The 19115-nt window shown below is 40.6% G+C and overlaps 1 protein-coding gene across 2 annotated transcripts in view; it reads left to right on the top strand.

Moving 5' to 3' along the window:
* LOC140491855 (protocadherin-10-like) overlaps window positions 1-19115 on the top strand; it is a 248386-nt gene that overhangs the window by 163360 nt on the left and 65911 nt on the right. The window lies entirely within an intron of this gene.

The raw sequence follows: 19115 nt of genomic DNA, 5'->3' as shown, positions 1-19115 counted from the left end.
AGTTTGTTCCAATTTATATGAGTGTTAAAAATCCCCACAATTATTGCATTGTCATTTTTACATACTCCAATAACTTCTTGTTTAATGCTCTGTCTAACAGTATAACTGCTATTAGGTTGCCTATATGCCCTTTAGTATTTTCTGCTTCTTACCATTTCCAATTTTCACCCAGACTGAATTGCAAACTGCACTTGAGTGGCAACTGTGAAAAAAATGTCAATCTTTGGACATTTGATCCTGTCCAATTCCCAATCAAGTGTATTGGGTCCATTACCCCATTCCCATTCTAATCTGTGCCTTTTCACTGCATCTTTATTAACAACATCTTTCTCTTTCATTTTTACTGACTTAATTATGCAAGAATCTTTCCCATTTTTTAAATAATGATTTATTTGACTCTTAAGTCTATAACTACTTCCCCTCCTCCCAATCACTGGCCCCAAGGGTAGATGGTAAGGTGCCAGCACACCATTACTCTTAAGATCATCCTCCTTCTCTTTTTCCATAACTTGTCTTTCGAACAGGCTTTGTTTACCTACAAAAGCAATGTTCTTATTTCTTTTAAACAACTCAAATTATAGTGAGGAAAGGCACTTGCTGTCTGTGTCTGTTTGCATCCCAGGTGTTAATTGCTCATGAAATAACAGTTTAAATTATGTCAGGTGAAATTCTACACAGAAAGTCTGAGGTAATACTTTTGATGAGAAGAATGAGGAAAGACAATGCAGACTAAATGGATCAGCAATTACAGAATGTGCCAAAACAAATAATCTTGTAATTGTGCACAAATCTTTTAAGACACAGTCCAGGTCAATGACGCAGTTAATAAAACCTATGGAATTTTGCACTTCATTCTGAAGACAAAGTAGAAAAGCCAGGCAGTCTGCTAAACTTGTATGCAATACCAGTTTTGCCCAGTACAATTCTGGACATTACAGTTTAGGAAACAGTATAGAGGAATGATTCCAAGGATGAGAGACTGGAAAATCTAGGCTTGTTCTTCTCAAAGCAGAGAAGGTTAATAGACAAGGTCGATAAAGGAGTGAAAAATCATAACGAATTTGAAACTAGTAAATAAGGAGAAATTGTTTCCAATTGTTGAAAGGTCAGTTTACAATGGTTTAAGGTGATTGGCAAAGGAAGAAGAGCCAACAGAAGGAAAATCTTTATTTCACAAAGAATTGTTTGGAATTAGAATGTGAGATTCAATAAAGCTTTTAAGGCAGAATAAATACTTTAAGGAAAATAAAAATTACACGATTATGGCAAAAGATCGGGGGAATGAGACCACCTCTTTGAAAGACGCAGTATAGACTCAATTTGTGCTAAATGAATTTCCACTGTGTTTGTTCCAATGGACTCATTTTAGTGTTGGCCTGGTTGTAACATTTTGAGAGGATTGTGGCAGGATCCTTTCATTCTCACCATTTATATAGTGCTTAAAATAAACTTTGATTTGGGAAAAAGAATGTGAATCAATGAAGATTATAGGAGAGATGAATGCATTTGGCAGACAAGGTCGATTCTGATTTTTTTCATGCCCTATGAAATGATCATGAATAAGCAATTTTTTAAAAAATCATTCTTGGGACATGACTGTCATTGGCAAGGTTTGTTGCTCCATCACTAGTTAATCATGAGAAGGTGCTGGTGGGTCTTCTTCTTAAACCTTTCAGTTCATGAGGTGAATATATTTCCATAGCATTGTTGAGTGGCAATTTGAACTCAAAGATGATGAAGAATGACAATAAATGTGTCCTGATTGGGATAACATGTGACTGTAAGGGGTACTTGAAGGTTATGATGTTGCAGTTCACTTGCAACCCTTGTCATGATGATAGAGGTTTTGTTTTGGGAGGTTTTGCTGAAGAAATGGTTATGTATTTTATGATGTTTTTCTCTTAATTGCTGTTTTGTTTGTTTCACAAACTCCTCAGAGCTTTGAACTCTATATCTGAATAAAACATTTAGTAAGTGAGGGTGGGGGGGGAGGGGAAACAGCTGGAACTTGTCAGGTACATGTCTAATTGAGACTGAATAAATACACACCGGATTGAAGCATAGAATTCTAAAACATCAAATCACTTCTCATTCATTTTCATTATGCAGAATTTTAAAAGCAGACGTGACTATTAAATACAAAACCTTTCTTCACACATGTGATCTTTGCTCTAGTTATTCATGATTAGTGTAGAAAAACATACAGCATCATGCATTTTTGCTTTGAGATTAGCTAATGGTTAAAATTTATAATCTTGTGTATGATTTTGAACACAAAAAAAACACTGAACAGTGCTCATGTAATCTTCAGCAATTCTTTTCAAAAATATTTTAGTAAAAGACATAGGTAGACATCTGTATGGTATTCATTGAGGCTGATGTACTGAAAATGATATACTGCTGCTGGGGATTTGTTGAATAGTATCATGATTAAAGCACTTAAAGGGATGCATAGACATGCAAAGTTTGCTGAATGCCAAAATTTAACATTCAAATGAAAGCTTAGAGTAGCAAATTAATATTCTTGTGCAATTCACTTAAACTTTCGGCTCCATGACTTCGACCTTTTCGCAGAAAACTAAATTGGATCAATGTCAAACGTCCGCCATTGACTTGTTAAGAAGATTATCTGACATGAGTGACCAAAGTTTTGAGATTCATCTCACACCATCATTACGATTATGATGTAAAATTTTGTTTGGAATGGATGTAAGATTCACTTTATCTTGGTTAGTGGTTGCACCCCTTGAAAATTGGCCTACAGATGATGGACTCTAACCAGAAATGATTTCCAAAGGATAAGTTAGATATTCAAATGCCAGCAGACTGAAAGAAAATTGAAAACTATAAAGTAGATAAGGAATAGAATGGGGGAATCGTGAGGTACAAATCATAACAACAAAGTTGAGGCAGAAAGATTGGAATCACAATACTGAGGGCACAACAATGAGTGAGAAATTGTGCCAGGAGGAGTAAAACTAAGAATGAAAAAGAATAGCACCATGATATACAAACTGGGATGAAAAGAAATTTTCAATGAAGTCTAGAAAGGAACAGGGAGAAAGAAATCAGACCAGCAAAACACAATATTGCAAGTTGGAGCCTGGGGCAACAAGATATAAGTGGGAGAAATAGCAGCACCACAGTAGATACTAGCTAAAGCAGTATAGGAGCTTTAATTTCATGATACTATGCTTCCAGTGTGGAGAAATGCCTGGAAGGAATGTGTCTTAGAGGTAGATTTACAATGTCTGAGTGAATTTCCACAGCCTTTGTGACTCTGCCTTTCATGAAGGTTGTTATTATGTAATTAGCCCTTTTATGTTTCAACAGAGAACTTGAGATATTGCATTCTATGAAAACTTGTCACAAATATTCACATTCTGCCTCTCTTACTTTTGCAAATTTCAATCAGCAATATCCTTATCGAGAACTTGCTCCTTCTTTACAAATTGAAATTAGTTGTCCATTGTTTGCTGCACCATTCTATTTGTACTTATATCCCACTGTGACAAAACATTGGTTAACCTAGCAATGTCTCAGAAAATTTGCCTATTTTTTGAACTTAGCAATAAAGATAAACTGTTTCACGAGACATTTGCCTTTGTTCAAAAAGGGTGTGAATAGAAGTTAAGCAACTGCAGAGCGGTCATTTTAAAGTAAACGGTGGGGAAGTATTTAGGAACAAAAATTTGGGACAAATAAAAGATACTTAGAAAGGTGAGGGTTAATTGTGGAGAGTCAGCATGGATTCTCCAGGGTGTTTCATGTTTAGCTGGCTTGTTTTGGCTTTTGATGAGTTACCAGAAAGAGTAGTTGAGGTTCATGTGATGATATGTTGCACATGGATTTTCAAAAGGCATTGGTGCATTGGTGAAGGTGGCAAACAATTGGCAAGGTTAGAGGTCATGGAGAAAAAAAATTATGAATGTGTAATTGGATGACTAACAGTATACAAAGCATAACAGTGATCAAAAACAGAAAGTGCTGGAGAAATATACCAGAACTGGCCTAATCTGTAGGGAGAAAAACAGAGTTAAAATTTCAAGTCTCATAGCCTTTTATAATGGTGATTTGTTGTTTTCTGACTTGTGGAAGGTTTATAGAGAAGTTCACCAGGGGCTAGTGTTAGGATCCCTGCTTTTCTTGATGTGGACTGATGACTGGGAGCTGGTAGAGACATGATGAGCGGAATGGCCTTTTTCTGGAGTGTAAAATTCTGTGATTCTATGATCTAGGCCTTGGTGTGCAGAGAACAATTACAAACTTTACTGATGCTGCAAAATGCATTGATTCCTTTATTGGTATGTTTTAAACAGATTATCTTGTCATGATCACACTACTGTTGATGATAGTTTGTGTATTTTGGTCAACTTGTCTTCTTTACTTTAGTAGTGAATGCACTTTGAAAACAGCTCTCCGCAGTAAAAACCTTACTGATATTTAAGGTCATAAACGATACTACTTAAGTATGTGAATTTTTTAAAGATGACAATGCCTCTGACATCCATGTTTTATGGATTTGTGTGAAGAACTTCCAACAAAAACATTTAATTATTTTAACTAATTACTTCTCAAAAAAGACATTGGAAAGTGCAGGTTAAGAACGGGATTTAATTTTTACTTATTTTCTCAAGCAATGTGAGCATCACTTATTCCTATTTCTTGCCTCACTGAATTGACCTTGAAAAGGTGATAGTGAGCTGCCACATTGAAACACTGCAGTCCTTATGATGGAGCTGTATCTACGATACTTTTAGGAAGGGAGTTGCAAGATAATGGTTGGGTGATCCATACAATCTATTTCTTTCTTAAATATATTCAGTGCCTTGACCATTGAAAGTTTCTGTGATAGAGAATTCCACAAGTTGATCATTCTCTGAGTGAAGAAACTTCTTCTCGTTTAAGTTGAAATGGCCTACTTCAAGTCCTGAGGCCATGACACCTTGTTCTAGACCTCCCAGACAGGGAAAACATTTTCCCTGCCCTCATCTTGTTAAGGCTTGTCAAAATTTTATATTTTGTTCTTGTTCTCATAAAGTCCAGTGAATTTAGACCCAATTGACCCAATCTTTCCTCAAATGACAACTTTGCTAACCCAGTAATTAGTCTGGTGAACTCTCTTGGTCTCACCAAGACCCTGCACTCAAAATCTCTTGCAATGAAGGTCAATATATCATTTGCCTTCCTAACTGCTTGCTTTCAGTGACTGGTGTATGAGGACACCCATATCCCTTTGTACAACCAACCATTCTCAATCTATCACTATTTAAATAATACCCTGCGATTTTGCTTTTCCTATGCGAGTGGACAACTTCATACTCATTTCTACTATACTGCATCTGCCACTTATGTAACATGTTTAAATTGCCCTGAACCCTCCTTATATTGTCCTCACAATTTTACTTAATTTTCTGTCATCAGGAAACCTGGAAATGTTGTATTTGATTTGCTCATTCAAAACATTGATATGTAATGTGCATAACTAGGGTCCAAGCACTGATCCCTATGAAATGCCACTTACCTTCTACTCAGAAAACAACCCAGTTATTCCTGCTTCTTATTTCCTGTCTGCTAACCAATCTGAAACAATGCTAGTATGTTAACATGAATCCCATTGCACATTCTTATGTGGGACTTTATCAAAAGCTTTCTGAAATTCTACATTCTATGTTTAACTATGTTCTGACCGTAAAAGTAAACCCGAGCTTCTAGTTATCTATCATTTCAACACACCACCCTATTCCCTGGGCAACATTTCTGTTTCAGGCTTGCTCAGCGATGTTCAGTGCAATCAGGAAGAACAGTGTCGATTCCACTGCTTGGGGATTTTGCAGACTTTGGGACTCAATATTGGGCTCAATGACTTTAGAACCTGAACACCTTCTTCTAAGTCTTGACCCATTCTCTCACCCCTGGCTGCTTTTAAGCATGGGGAAAAAGTGAGGACTGCAGATGCTGGAAACCAGAGTTTAGATCAGAGTGGTGCTGGAAAAGCACAGCAAGTCAGGCAGCATCCGAGGAGCAGGAAAATCGACGTTTTGGGCAAAAGCCCTTCATCAGGAATGACCAATCCATTTTCATCTACTCATTGTCCCCACGATTAGCTTTTCCTTTTCCCTGGCATACCATCCATTCATCCCTTTGCCTGACTAGTTGCCCTTCTTTCTTTCTGGCCCCTATCTTTGCTTATCTGTTCACTCCATTCTTTGTCCCCTCCCCCCATCCCCTGCTTCAACCTACGTAACACTGTTTTCTAGCTATGATCTGTTCTGAAGAAGGGTTAAACTGGACTTGAAACAATAACTCTGCTTGTCTCTCCACAGATGCTGCCAGACTTGCTAATTGCTCTAGTAATTTTTGTTTTGTCTCAGATTTCCAGCATCCACAGTTCTTTCTTTTTAATCTGAAAATCTCCCTGATTAGGAATGAGTGGACAGGCTGGGCTTAGTTTCATCAGGTGAAGAAAAGCAATGGCTGATTTGTTTAGAACTTAAAAGATCCTGAAAGGTCTTGACAAGATGAACAAATAAAGGATGTTTACTCTTGCAATGAGTGCAAAATTAGGGCATGCTACTTAAAAATTAGGATTTACCCTTTTGGGCTAGAGATGGCAGGAAACATTTTCTCTCAAAGGATCATGTTACTTTGGAACTGTCTGCTTCAGAAACTGGAAGAGATTGGGTCATTATACATTTTAAAGATGAAGATAAATATATTATAGAGTCACAGAGTTTTGAGCATGGAAACAGACCCTTTGGTCCAACTTGTCCACACCAACTACAGTCCTAAACTAAACTGGTCCTACTTGCCTGTGTTTGACCCATATCCCTCCAAACCCTTCCGACTTGTGTATTTATCCAAATGTTTTTTAAACATTGTAACTACACATACATCCACCACTTCCTCGAAAAGTTCATTCCACACATGAAGTTGCTCCCTCATGTCCTTTTTAAAATTTTCTGCTCTTACCTTAAAAATATGCCTCCTAGCTTTGAACTCTCTCAACCTAGGGAAAAGACCCTTGCTATTCATCTTATCTATGCCCCTCCTGATTTAATACACCTCTATAAGCGCACCTCTCAACCTTCTACGCTCCAGTGAAAAGTGTCCCAGCCTATCCAGCCTGTTTTTACAACTCACCCTCCAATCCTGGCAACATCCTGGTAAATCTTTTCCAAAACCTCTCTAATTTAATAATATGCTTCCTAAAACAGGGTGACCAGAACTGCATACCAGACTCCAGAAGAGGCCTCACCAATGTCCTGTACAACCTCAACGTGATGTTTCAACTCTTTTACTCAATGGTGTGAGCAATGAAGGCATACTGCCTTCTTAACCACCCTCTCTACCTGTATCTGAACCTCTAGGTCTTTCTGTTCTGCAACACTACCCAGGGCCATACCATTAACTGTATAAGTCCAGCCCTTGATTGTTTTACCAAAATGCAATACCATACATTTATCCAAATTAAACTCCATCAGCCACTGCTCTGCCCATTGATCCAATTGATCAAGATCTCTTCCTAATTTTAGATTAACCTTCTTCACTGTCCACTATATCACCAATTTTGGTGTGGAGGAGCCTGTGTTGGACTGGGGTGGACAAAGTTAAAAAAAAATCACACAACACCAGGTTATAGTCCAACAGGTTTATTTGGAAGCAGTCTGAAAGCTAATGCTTCCAAATAAACTTGTTGGACTAGAACCTGGTGTTGTGTAATTTTTAACCAATTTTGGTGTCATCTGCAAACTTACTAACCATTCCACCTATATTCTCATTAAAGTTGTTCATAAAAATAACAAACAGAAGTGAAACCAGTATAGTCCCTGTGGAACACCACTGGTCACAGGGTCCAGTCTGAAAAGCAATTCCCTACCACCATCCTTTGTCTCTTACCGTCAAGCCAATTTTGTAACCAATTGGCAAGCTCACCATGAATCCTATGTACAGAGAAACCTCGATTATCCAAATACCAATTATCCGAAAATTGGATTATCCTAAGGAGATCTTGAGGTCCCGATGGAAACATTACGTCAAAGACGTATTTCCAACTGTGATCACGTCTTTTGTTTATCGTGTTTAAACAGGCACCGTCTCCAAATGACTGTCTGCCCACCCTCTCTCTCTCCTCACACTTTCCTGGAGTATTACACAGGGATGTACCCTAAACCCTTCTTCCCCACGCAATCTCTCCAACATTTTCCTGTATAGGGCAAATGTTGAACCTGTCAAAAGGTTGCAGTAAAAAATTGTGTGCGTGTGTGTGCTATTTTGGAGACTTACCACACAACTGCAACTGCAGCAGTCTTGTTGATGGTATCCAGTCTCTTTGGGGGCGGGGGCTCATATGCTTTGTGCTGGGGAGGGGAGGGGCGGTGTTGGAAACGGGGGGGGGGGGGGGGGGGGTGGGGGTGGTGTGCTCTGTTGGGGGCGGAGTCTCATGTGCTGTGTGCTGTTGCAGTCTCCTGAACAGGGAGCAGACTTTAAAAACTCCGAGCCCCAGAGGGAAGGCATTTACTCAATTTACCGAATAATCGATTATCTGAACGAAATAGTACCTGACCATTACGTTCAGACAATTGAGTTTCCCCTGTAATCTAAATTTACTAATTGGAGTAGCATGCTGGCTCAGTGGTTAGCATGCTGCCTCATAGTGCCAGGGAGCTGGGTTTGATTCCATCCTTGGGGAATGTCTTTATGCAGTTTGCATGTTCTCCCTGTGTCTGTGGATTTCCTCCAGGTGCTCCAGTTTTCTCCCACAGCCCAAAGATGTGCAGGTTAGCTGCATCAGCCACGCTAAGTTGCCCAGAGTGTCCAGAGATGTGCAGACTAGGTGGATTAACCATGGGAAGTGCAAGGTTACAGGAATAGGGTAAGGGGGTGAGTCTAGATGGGATACTCTTTGAAGGATCTGTATGGACTTGATGGGCTGAATGGCATATTTCCACACAATAGGGATTCGATGATTCTAATTAGTCTACCATGCTGAGCCTCATTAGATTAGATTAGATTAGATTCCCTTCAGCCCAACAAGTCCACACCGACCCTCCGAAGAGTAACCCACCCGGACCCATTCCCCTATCCTATATCTACCCCTGACTAATGCACCTAACACAATGGGCACAATGACTTTGCTAAAGTCCACCTACACAAAGTGTACTGCTCAGCCCTCATTTATATTTTTGGTTACTTCCTCAAAAAAACTCAATTAATTTTATGAGACATTATTTCCCTCACAAAAAACCCATGCTAACTATCCCTATTCAGTCTTCGTCTCTCCAAATGCATGTAAATACAATCTTTCAGAATCACCTCGAACGTCTTTCGAGCGGCACGGTGGCTCAGTGGTTAGCACTGTTGCCTCACAGTGCCAGGGGACCGGGTTTAATTCTCACCTCGGGCAACTGTCTGTGTGGAGTTTGCACATTCTCCCCGTGTCTGCGTGGGTTTGCTCTGGTTTCCTCCCACAGTCCAGGTTAGGTCAATTGGCTATGCTAAATTGCCCGTAGTGCAAGGTGCATTAGTCAGGGGTAAATGTAGGGGAATGGGGCTGGATGGGTTGCTGTTCGGAGGGTCGGGTGTGGACTTGTTGGGCTGAAGGGCCTGTTTCCACACTGTAGGGAATCTAATCTAATATTACTCACCACCAATGTTAGGGTCACAGGTCTATAGTTCCCAGGCTTTTCCTTACAGCCTTCCTTAAATAAAGGCAGACCAGTAGCCATCCTCTATCTGTGACACATGTAATACATAATATAAATATTTCTGCTCGGGGTCCTGCAATTTCTTCCATAACTTCCCACAACGTCCTGTGATACACTTGATCAGGTCCCAGAGATTTATCCACCTTCATGTTTTCTAAGATCTCCTTTTCTATAGTTTGGACTGTTTTCAAAATATCAATATTTATTTCCTGAAGTTTCTCACCTCCATTTCTTTCTTCACAGTAAAAACTGACGTAAAATATTTATTTAGCATCTCTCTTATCACCTGAGGTTCAACACAGAGATGATCTCATTGATCTTTAAGAGACCCTATTATCTCTCTAGTTGCCCTTTTGTTCTTAACATACTTGTAGAATCTCTGTGGATTATCCTTAGCTTTAAGTGCCAAGGCTGTCTCATATCCCCTCTTTGCCCTCTTCATTTCCCCCTTAAGAATGCCATACAGTCTACACTTTTCAAGAGAATAATTTGATCCCAGTTGTGTACACCTAATCTATGATTCTTTCTTATTCTTGACTAGAATCTTTATTCATCCATTGTTTCCTACTCTTACCAGCCTTACCTTTCACTCTAACACAGACATAATGCCCCTGAACTCTCCTTATCGTACTTTTGAAAGCCTCCACTTATCAGTCGTCCCTTTACATGTGAACAGTCTACTCCAATCAACTTCTGAATGTTCTTGTCTCATACAATTAAAATTTGCCTTACTCCAACTATGAACTTTATTTTTTATGGAAGGTTGATCCTTTTCCAGAACTATTTTAAACTAATAGAATTACAATCACGAGTCCCAAAGTGTTCCTATACTATTACTTTGGTCACTTGCCCTGCCTTATTTCCCAAGAGAAGATCAAGTTTTGGTCCTTCTCTAGTAAGTATATTTACATATTAAAAAAGAAAATTTTCTTGAAATACTTAGCAAATTCCTCTCCATCCAAATCTTTAATGCTATGGCAGTCCCTGTCAATGTTTGGAAAATTAAAATCCCCCACTATTATAACCCTATTATTCCTGCATATATCTGAGTTCTCTCTACACATTTGTTCCTCAGATTCTGTCTGTAGTACAATTCCACCAAGTTGATCATCCCTTTCTTATTTCTAATTTCTGCCCATATAGTTTCACTGACGGTCCTTCAGAAATATCCTTTCTAATCATGGTAGTAATGTTTTAGTTACTCAAAATGCCACTCCTCCTCCTGCCTTACCTCCCTCTCTATCCTTCTTATAACATCTAAAACCCAGAACATTGAGCAAGGTAAAAACAATGACTGCAGATGCTGGAAACCAGATTCTGGATTAGAGTGGTGCTGGAAAAGCACAGCAGTTCAGGCAGCATCCGAGGAGCAGGAAAATCGACGTTTCGGGCAAAAACCCTTCATCAGAAATCAGTTTCCAGTCGTGTCCTTCCCTCAACCAAGTTTATGTAAAAGCTGTGACGTTCCAACCACGTGTTTCCATAGATACACTGAGTTCATCGGCCTTATCTATAAGACCCCTTGCATTGAAATAAATGCAGTTTAATTCTTCAGAGTTACCTCATTTTCTGACTTGCTCTTGTTTGTCTTTTTCTAATTAATTTGCTCTTTTCTGATTCAGAACTGTCCTCATCTGTTGTTCAATTTTTTACTGCTGCATAGGTAATATATTTTTGCATTTTTTTTTAACTAGAAGAGTTTCAAATCAAAAAAAGTCCTCTTCAGTTTGACACTCGACAAACGGTGGAGGCCTCTCCCACAAACTCCATGTGAAACAAACGTCTCTCCTTCATGTATTTTTTTTCCCATTTTTCTTTGGACTATTAAAGTTCCAAAAAATAATTTAAAATGAATATTTTCTGCTTCTGCTATTTAATAACGATAAGAAACCCACAAGAACAGCCTGCAACTCAGGAGTAGTTGCAAGATCAATGCTACTCTTGTTTCAACATTTGTTTTTATTTTTGATGAGAAAGGGAATCAAAGTTTATTGGATATAGATGGAATGAGGGCTTTGCTGCACAAACAAATCAGCTATGGTCTATTTCAAAACTAGAGTAGGCTTGAAGGGCCGAATGGCCAAAGTCTTTTCCAAATTCATATGTTTGCATGTCACATGGGATTGCAACATCTACAGTGGCATCTCACACTTCAGCGCCACTGGCAGGGCCTTTACTTGAGCCATCTTGAGGGCTCTATCAACTTCATAATGAAGTACATCCAGGAGCACAGATCAATTTCTGTGCAGGCAGACTTAGAGTAGATATGAGCTTCTCATAACATGATATACAAAACAAGTAGAAAGTGTTGTGGACTAGGCCAGACCTCTCAAACATTTCAAGAAGGTAACCCAGACCTTAACTTTGTTAGTTGTTTTAAGCAGGTGTAAAGTGGCTATTCCAGGAGACAATTAGCTGGTCAAACCACTTAATTTTAACCAAAACAGAGTTTATTCACCAGATTACTGAATGAAACACAAACAACAGAAAACAGAATACTAAATAACTTAACCTCTCCAAAAACACAGCAGATCAACCCAACTTAATTGTGCTGTCCAAATACTTGCAATAATCCTCATAAACCCCCCTTGGCACAAAAGGAAAACTCAAACACAGATTTTTGCAGGAAAGAAGTCAGACAGAGAATACTAGCATGGACCTGCTTCTTTGGGTCCAGCAGCCTTTCTTCACACTACTGCTAAAAGAAAAACAAATCAGAGAAAAACTGAGCTGGGAGAACTTGCCACTCCCCTTTCATTGTACAAGGTTTTTTAAAACTTGAAAGCCTGAGGCAATATCTGTTAGCTAATATCAAAAGACTGTATAACCTTGCTAAAGGAGCAGCTTCATCACACATTCCCCCCTTAAAAAAATGAAACGTCAATATTCAAAAGTGCCTTCATTTTTAAATCCTTAAAAATTCATCAGTACTCTAAAGCAAACATGTACGTTATATTGAGTATAAACTTGCAAAACATGCACATTTACATTTCATTTCAGTCTGTCGTACTCTTGCCACCGAATGCCTCTGGTTCTCATTCGGGTCTTGACAATGTGTTGGCAATCATGTTTTCTCATCCTGCGACATGCACAATTTTCAAATTTAATGCCTGTAATAATAGACTCCATCTAAACAGTCTGGCATTTTTATCTTTAAATTTCTCTACAAACTTCAATGGATTACGATCAGTACAAGTGTTTATCTCAGATATGTTACTGGTAACTTAAACACTGAAATGTTGAAATGCCAACACCAAGCTCAAAGTCTCCTTCTCAACTGTCCAGTATTTCTGCTAATGAATGTTAAACTTCCTGGAGAAATAGCCAATAGGTCTTTCTACCTTCTTGTCGTCTTCTTGCAAGAGCACTTGCATTGATAGCCACTTTGAATGGATTTGCATAATTAGCTGTGACTAATACCAGGACAGTGGTTAACACAACTTTCAGGCTATCAAATGCCTTCTGACAGTCCATAGTCCGCTGAAACATCTTGCCTTTCTTTAGCAATTCAGCGAGTGGAGCAGCCACAGTGCAAAAATTTGGTAAATATTTTCCATAAAATCTACTCAATCCCATGAATTGTAGTACTACTCTTTTTGTCAATGGTATGGGAAACTCCCCAGTTACCTTTGTTTTTGCATCCTGTGGGGCCATGTACAATGACATGGCCTAGGAAAGTGACCTGGGGTTTTGCAAATTCACTTTTATCTAGGTTTACCACCAAACCTGCCTTCTGAGGTTGATTGAACAAGTCTGATAAATGTTGTAAATGTTTCTTCCATGTGTGACTAAAAATCACTCGGTCATCTATACATACGACATAGTTGGGTAATCCAGCAATGACTTTATTGGTTAGTCTGTAACATGTGGCTGGCACATCTTTCAGGGCAAATGGCATGACTTTAAACTGATACAGTCCATTCGGCGTTACAAAAGCCGAAATTGCCTTTGCTCTTTCCGACAAAGGTACCTGCCAGTGTCCTCTGAGCAAGTCCAACTTAGGAATATAAGGTGCTTGTCCCACCTTCTCAACACAGTCCTCCAAACGTAGAATTGGATATACATCAGTCTTTGTAACTGCATTGACTTTGTGATGGTCCACACAAAACTGTTGGGTACTGTCTGATTATGGCACCATTACTGTGGGTGAGCTCCAGTCACTATAACTCACTTTGATTATGTCGTCTTGAAGCATGCATTCAATCTGCTTTTGAACCTGTGCCAACTTCAGAGGATTACGCCTATAAGGATGTCGCTTAATCGGAACAGCATCTCCTATATCTACATCATGCATAACTCGGTTGGTACTTTCCAGCTTATTTCCACTTACCTCCCCACGCGATAGTCAAAACTCTTTCAGGTCATTTCGATTTTCCTCTGGAAGGTAACTCAATAATTTATCCCAAAGTTTGACAACTTCCTCATTGTCCAATTTAATTTGAGAAATGTCCTAATTCAGAATCCTCTGAACTTGGTTCTTCCTTCTGTGTTGTAATCAATAACACATTCTTGTCTTGCTTTCCTTCCCTAGGAGAAAGTGAGGAGTGCAGATGCCGGAGATCAGAGCTGAAAAATGTGTTGCTGGAAAAGCGCAGCAGGTCAGGCAGCATCCAAGGAGCAGGAGAATCGACGTTTCAGGCATAAGCTCTTCTTCAGGAATGATTCTCCTGCTCCTTGGATGCTGCCTGACCTGCCGCGCTTTTCCAGCAACACATTTTTCAGCTCTTGCTTTCCTTCCCTGTCAAAATACTCTTTGAGCATATTCACATGACATACACTGAGAGGTTTCTTTCTGTCTGGAGTCTGTATCAAGTAGTTTAGCTCATTCAATTTCCTTTCAACTTGATAAGGTTCACTAAACCTTGCTTTTAAAGTTTCACAGATTATTGGAAGTAACACTAATACTTCAAGAAGGGGAGTAGGGATAATCCTAGTAACTATAGGCCAGTGAGTCTCACTTCTGTTGTGGGCAAAGTCTTAGAGAGAATTGTAAGGGATAGGATTTATGCACATCTGGATAAGAATGATGTGATCAAGGATAGTCAGCATGGTTTTGTGAAGGGCAGGTCGTGCCTCACAAACCTTATTGAATTCTTTGAGAAGGTGACGAAGGAGGTAGATGAGGGGAAAGCGGTAGATGTGGTATATATGGATTTTAGTAAGGCGTTTGATAAGGTCCCCCATGGTAGGCTACTGCAGAAAATACAGAGATATGGCATTGAGGGTGAGTTGGAGGTTTGGATTAGGAATTGGCTCTCTGGAAGAAGACAGAGGGTAGTAGTTGATGGCAAAGGTTCATCTTGGAGTGCTGTCACTAGTGGTGTTCCGCAAGGATCTGTTTTGGGACCATTGCTGTTTGTCATTTTTATAAATGACCTGGAGGAAGGGTTAGAAGGTTGGGTGAGCAAGTTTGCGGATGATACGAAAGTCGGAGGAGTTGTAGACAGTGAGGAAGGATATGGCAGGTTACAGCGGGATATAGAGAAGCTGCAGAGCTGGGCAGAAAGGTGGCAAATGGAGTTCAATGTAGCTAAGTGTGAAGTGATTCACTTTGGTAAGAGTAATAAAAAGATGGATTACTGGGCTAATGGTAGACTACTTGGTAGTGTGGAAGAGCAGAGGGATCTTGGTGTCCATGTACACAGATCTCTGAAAGTTGCCACCCAGGTAAATAGTGCAGTGAAGAAGGCTTATAGCGTACTGGCTTTTATTGGTAGAGGAATAGAGTTCCGGAGTCCTGAGGTCATGCTGCAGTTGTATAAGACTCTGGTGCGGCCGCATCTGGAATATTGTGTGCAGTTTTGGTCGCCATACTATAGGAAGGATGTGGAGGCACTGGAACGGGTGCAGAGGAAGTTTACCAGGATGTTGCCTGGTATGGTAGGAAGATCCTATGAGGAAAGGCTGAGGCACTTGGGGTTGTTTTCTTTGGAGAAAAGAAGGTTTAGGGGTGATTTGATAGAGGTGTACAAGATGATTAGGGGGTTAGATAGGGTTGACAGTGAGAACCTTTTTCCACGTATGGAGTCAGCTATTACAAGGGGGCATAGCTTTAAATTAAGGGGGGGTAGATATAGGACTGATGTTAGGGGTAGGTTCTTCACTCAGCGAGTCGTAGGATCATGGAATGCCCTGCCAGTAGCAGTAGTGGACTCTCCCTCTTTATGGGTATTTAAGCGGGCATTGGATAGGTATATGGAGGATAGTGGGTTAGTGTAGGTTAGGTGGGCTTTGATCGGCGCAACATCGAGGGCCGAAGGGCCTGTACTGCGCTGTATTGTTCTATGTTCTATGTTCTATCTTTCTGCTGTAACCAGTTAATTTATTTGAGCTAGAGATGTCTGCATTGTCATCTATCTGCTCTGGTTTGTGCCAACCATCTGATCAAACATATCAATTTTCTTATCTGTACTCTTTGATATCTCCTGTTTTATCTGATGACTTTGTGATATCGTTACCATGCAGTCAGGAAAATTTCCAGTTTATGTGTCCAGCAATAGTTCAGTTGCCTGAGTTTCCACTGGCTATTCAGCCACAGTGGACAGAATGCCTACTGGTGAATCAGTGATATCATTAGCAAGGACAAATTGTATTCTTGGAGCTGAGAGTTTGTCCAGCACTCCTATCACAAATTCTCCACTCTTTACTGGACACTCTATCCTCACTTTACATAATTAAGTGCTTTTTGTCTTACCGTGAATTCCCGTAACTCGTACCTTTTCTGGCAATAGTCCTTCAGAAGTATATGTATCTTGTCATCTTTCTGCATCACAGACTGAGAGGATGTTGTGTATCTTAATATTGTAACCTCTTTACCTGCTGCTCCTGACCGATACGAAAAACTTTACCTTTGCAGGAACAGAGGAACCTCGATTATCCAAACATCAGTTATTTGAATTTCGGATTACCCGAAGAAGATCTCAAGGTCCCGACAGAAACATTACATCAAAGAGTTGTTTTCAACACTGATTGGGTCTTTTGTTTACAATGATTAAAAATAAACCTGGCTTACTGAAATGCTGCTGAGAACAATCCTGGACATTAATGTGAGTCCAGGCATCAGGTCCAAATGACTGACCACCTGCCCTCTCTCTCTCTCTCTCCCCCCAAGCTTTCTTTGGAGTTCTAAACAGGGGTGTACCTGAAAGCCCCTTCCCCAGATAATCTCTCCAATGTTGTCTTGTACAGAGCAAAGGTGGAACTTGTCAAACGGTTGCAGTAAAAGGTTGTGTGTGTGTGTGTGTGTGTGTGTGCGTGCGCGTGCGCTGCACCCCCCAAAGGCAGCAGCAGTCTTGCTGTTGGTGTCCAGTCTGGCTGGCCTGGGGCAGGAGAGGGGGTGCAGAAGAGGGTCTGATGGGGCTGCGGACAGTGGCGTGACAGGGTGGGGCAAATGAGTGCCTGATGGAGAGTCAGGGGATGACAGGGGATAGGTGCGCAAATGGGGTTTGTGACAGTGAGTGGGTGCGGATAAGGGGGTGAACGGTGGCTCGGGCTGATGGGGTCATGGTTTGACGGGGTTGAGGGGGCGGAAGGGGTAGGATTGGACAGAGTTGGGGAGTGGATGGAGGTGGGGTTGGATGAGGTTGTGGATGGACAGGGGCAGGGTTGGATGGAGTTGAGCGCAGACGGGCGGTGTTGGGGCAGATGGGGGTGGGATTGGACAGGGTTAGGGAGCAGATGGGGGCGGAGTTGGATGGGGTTGGCAGTGCGGACAGGCGATGTTGGAGCAGACAAGGCAGGGATTGGACGGGGTTGGAGGGGTGGACAGTTGCCAGTTTAGGGGCAGATGTAGGGTGAGGCAGACTGGGATGGGGTTGGGGAGGCGGGAGGGGGTTTGGGAGCAGACTGAAGGAGGTTGTGGCGTGGGGAGCTCACGTGCAGTGTGCTGCTGCCTAGTCTCCTGAACGGGAAGCGGACGTAGCAAGTGCTCCCTGTGTCAATCCAATTGAACTAATTGTGGGGGGGATGTTTCAGCAATGCAGCAGGTCCCTTACACACAAGTATGTGTCTGCTCAGAAACAAACCCCGAGACAGAGAGAGAGAGCAATGCAGGCAGAGCAAGGAAAATAAGAAACTTTAGAAAATTCTGAACCTCAGAGGAGAGGCATTAAATCAATTAACCAAATAATCAATTATCCAAACAAATTACTGCCCATCCATCACATTTGGATAATCGACGTTCCTCTGTACATGGTTTAAGATCTGGAACTTCCTCCTTAGCCAACCTCTGTCCAGTTTGTACACTCTGGTGCAGCTTTCTAGCCTTCATTGTGTTTTCTGTTACCATTCCAACAAAGTTCACTGATTTATCCTGTTTTCCTATATCTGGCTTCCTCATGCTTCTCCTAACGCACCAACACTGTGATTTCATGTGGCCTACTTTATTGCAGTGAAAACACCAGAGCTTTTTAACTTATAATGTCCCTGTGGTACATTATCCTTATGATCTTCACTGAGATCTACTTTTCCCTTTCACATGCAGATTTCTCTTTTCCCCAATTTCTATCTCTCACAGATTGAAATTGACTCTGGAAGCTAAACTTGCTTTATGGACAAACTCATAATCATCAGCGAGTTCAGCTATTCATCTTTTAACTCCCTGCTCTTCCACACGAGTTCTCCCTACATCAGAAAGTGAATTTTTGAACTCCTATCTAAGTGCAATTTCCAAAAGTCAAACTTTTTCTCATTTTTCCTTTCCTCTCTCTCCTTTTCCCTTTCCTCTGCTTGTAATTGTAATTCCTAGGTCTTTTACCTCTAACTCAAGCTGCTTCATTTTCAGTTGAGGTTTTGCCATCTCCACAGATTCTGGTGGTCTTTATCACCAAATTTAAATGGCTGAGCTATTGCTGTAATTATCTCTCCTTTCCTCATGGAAAGAGGCAGCTCCAACTGCAGCTTGTCTGCTAAGTCCTGCAGCTTGTTTTTTGTAAAACCCCCAAGGTCACCACTTCCACCCCCAGAAAACTCTTGGTGACTTAAAAAGCCATTGCTATCCAAGCACTGTTTAAACCAATTGAAATCAACACCAGGAACAAATGACACCAACTTCTACCACTATCAAAGAAAGCATCCTTAACATTTTTTTTTCTTCTTCAATATCTACAGCGTGTTCACAGCATTTTATGGAAGTTCAAAATTACAGCAATTCTATCATAAGCAAATCTCCCAGTTCACTATCATTTAGTAGAATTGACTTGGCTGTCTTGAACATGTCCACAGGATTGAAGAAAAATGCATTTCCCTGTTTTTTTGACAAGATAATATAGTCAGAACCGTAAAATGAGAAAGATGAGTAAGGTTCTGCTTCAAGAATGCTTCTATGTGATATGGAGGCCTTAAACAAATTTTTCATACCTGGCACACATTAGCCAACAACAGCTGGAAATAATAACATTGCTTGTGCAC

This window comes from Chiloscyllium punctatum, chromosome 20, assembly GCF_047496795.1.
Source record: "Chiloscyllium punctatum isolate Juve2018m chromosome 20, sChiPun1.3, whole genome shotgun sequence".
NCBI lineage: Eukaryota > Metazoa > Chordata > Chondrichthyes > Orectolobiformes > Hemiscylliidae > Chiloscyllium > Chiloscyllium punctatum.
This window is presented reverse-complemented; position numbering and strand designations above follow the sequence as displayed.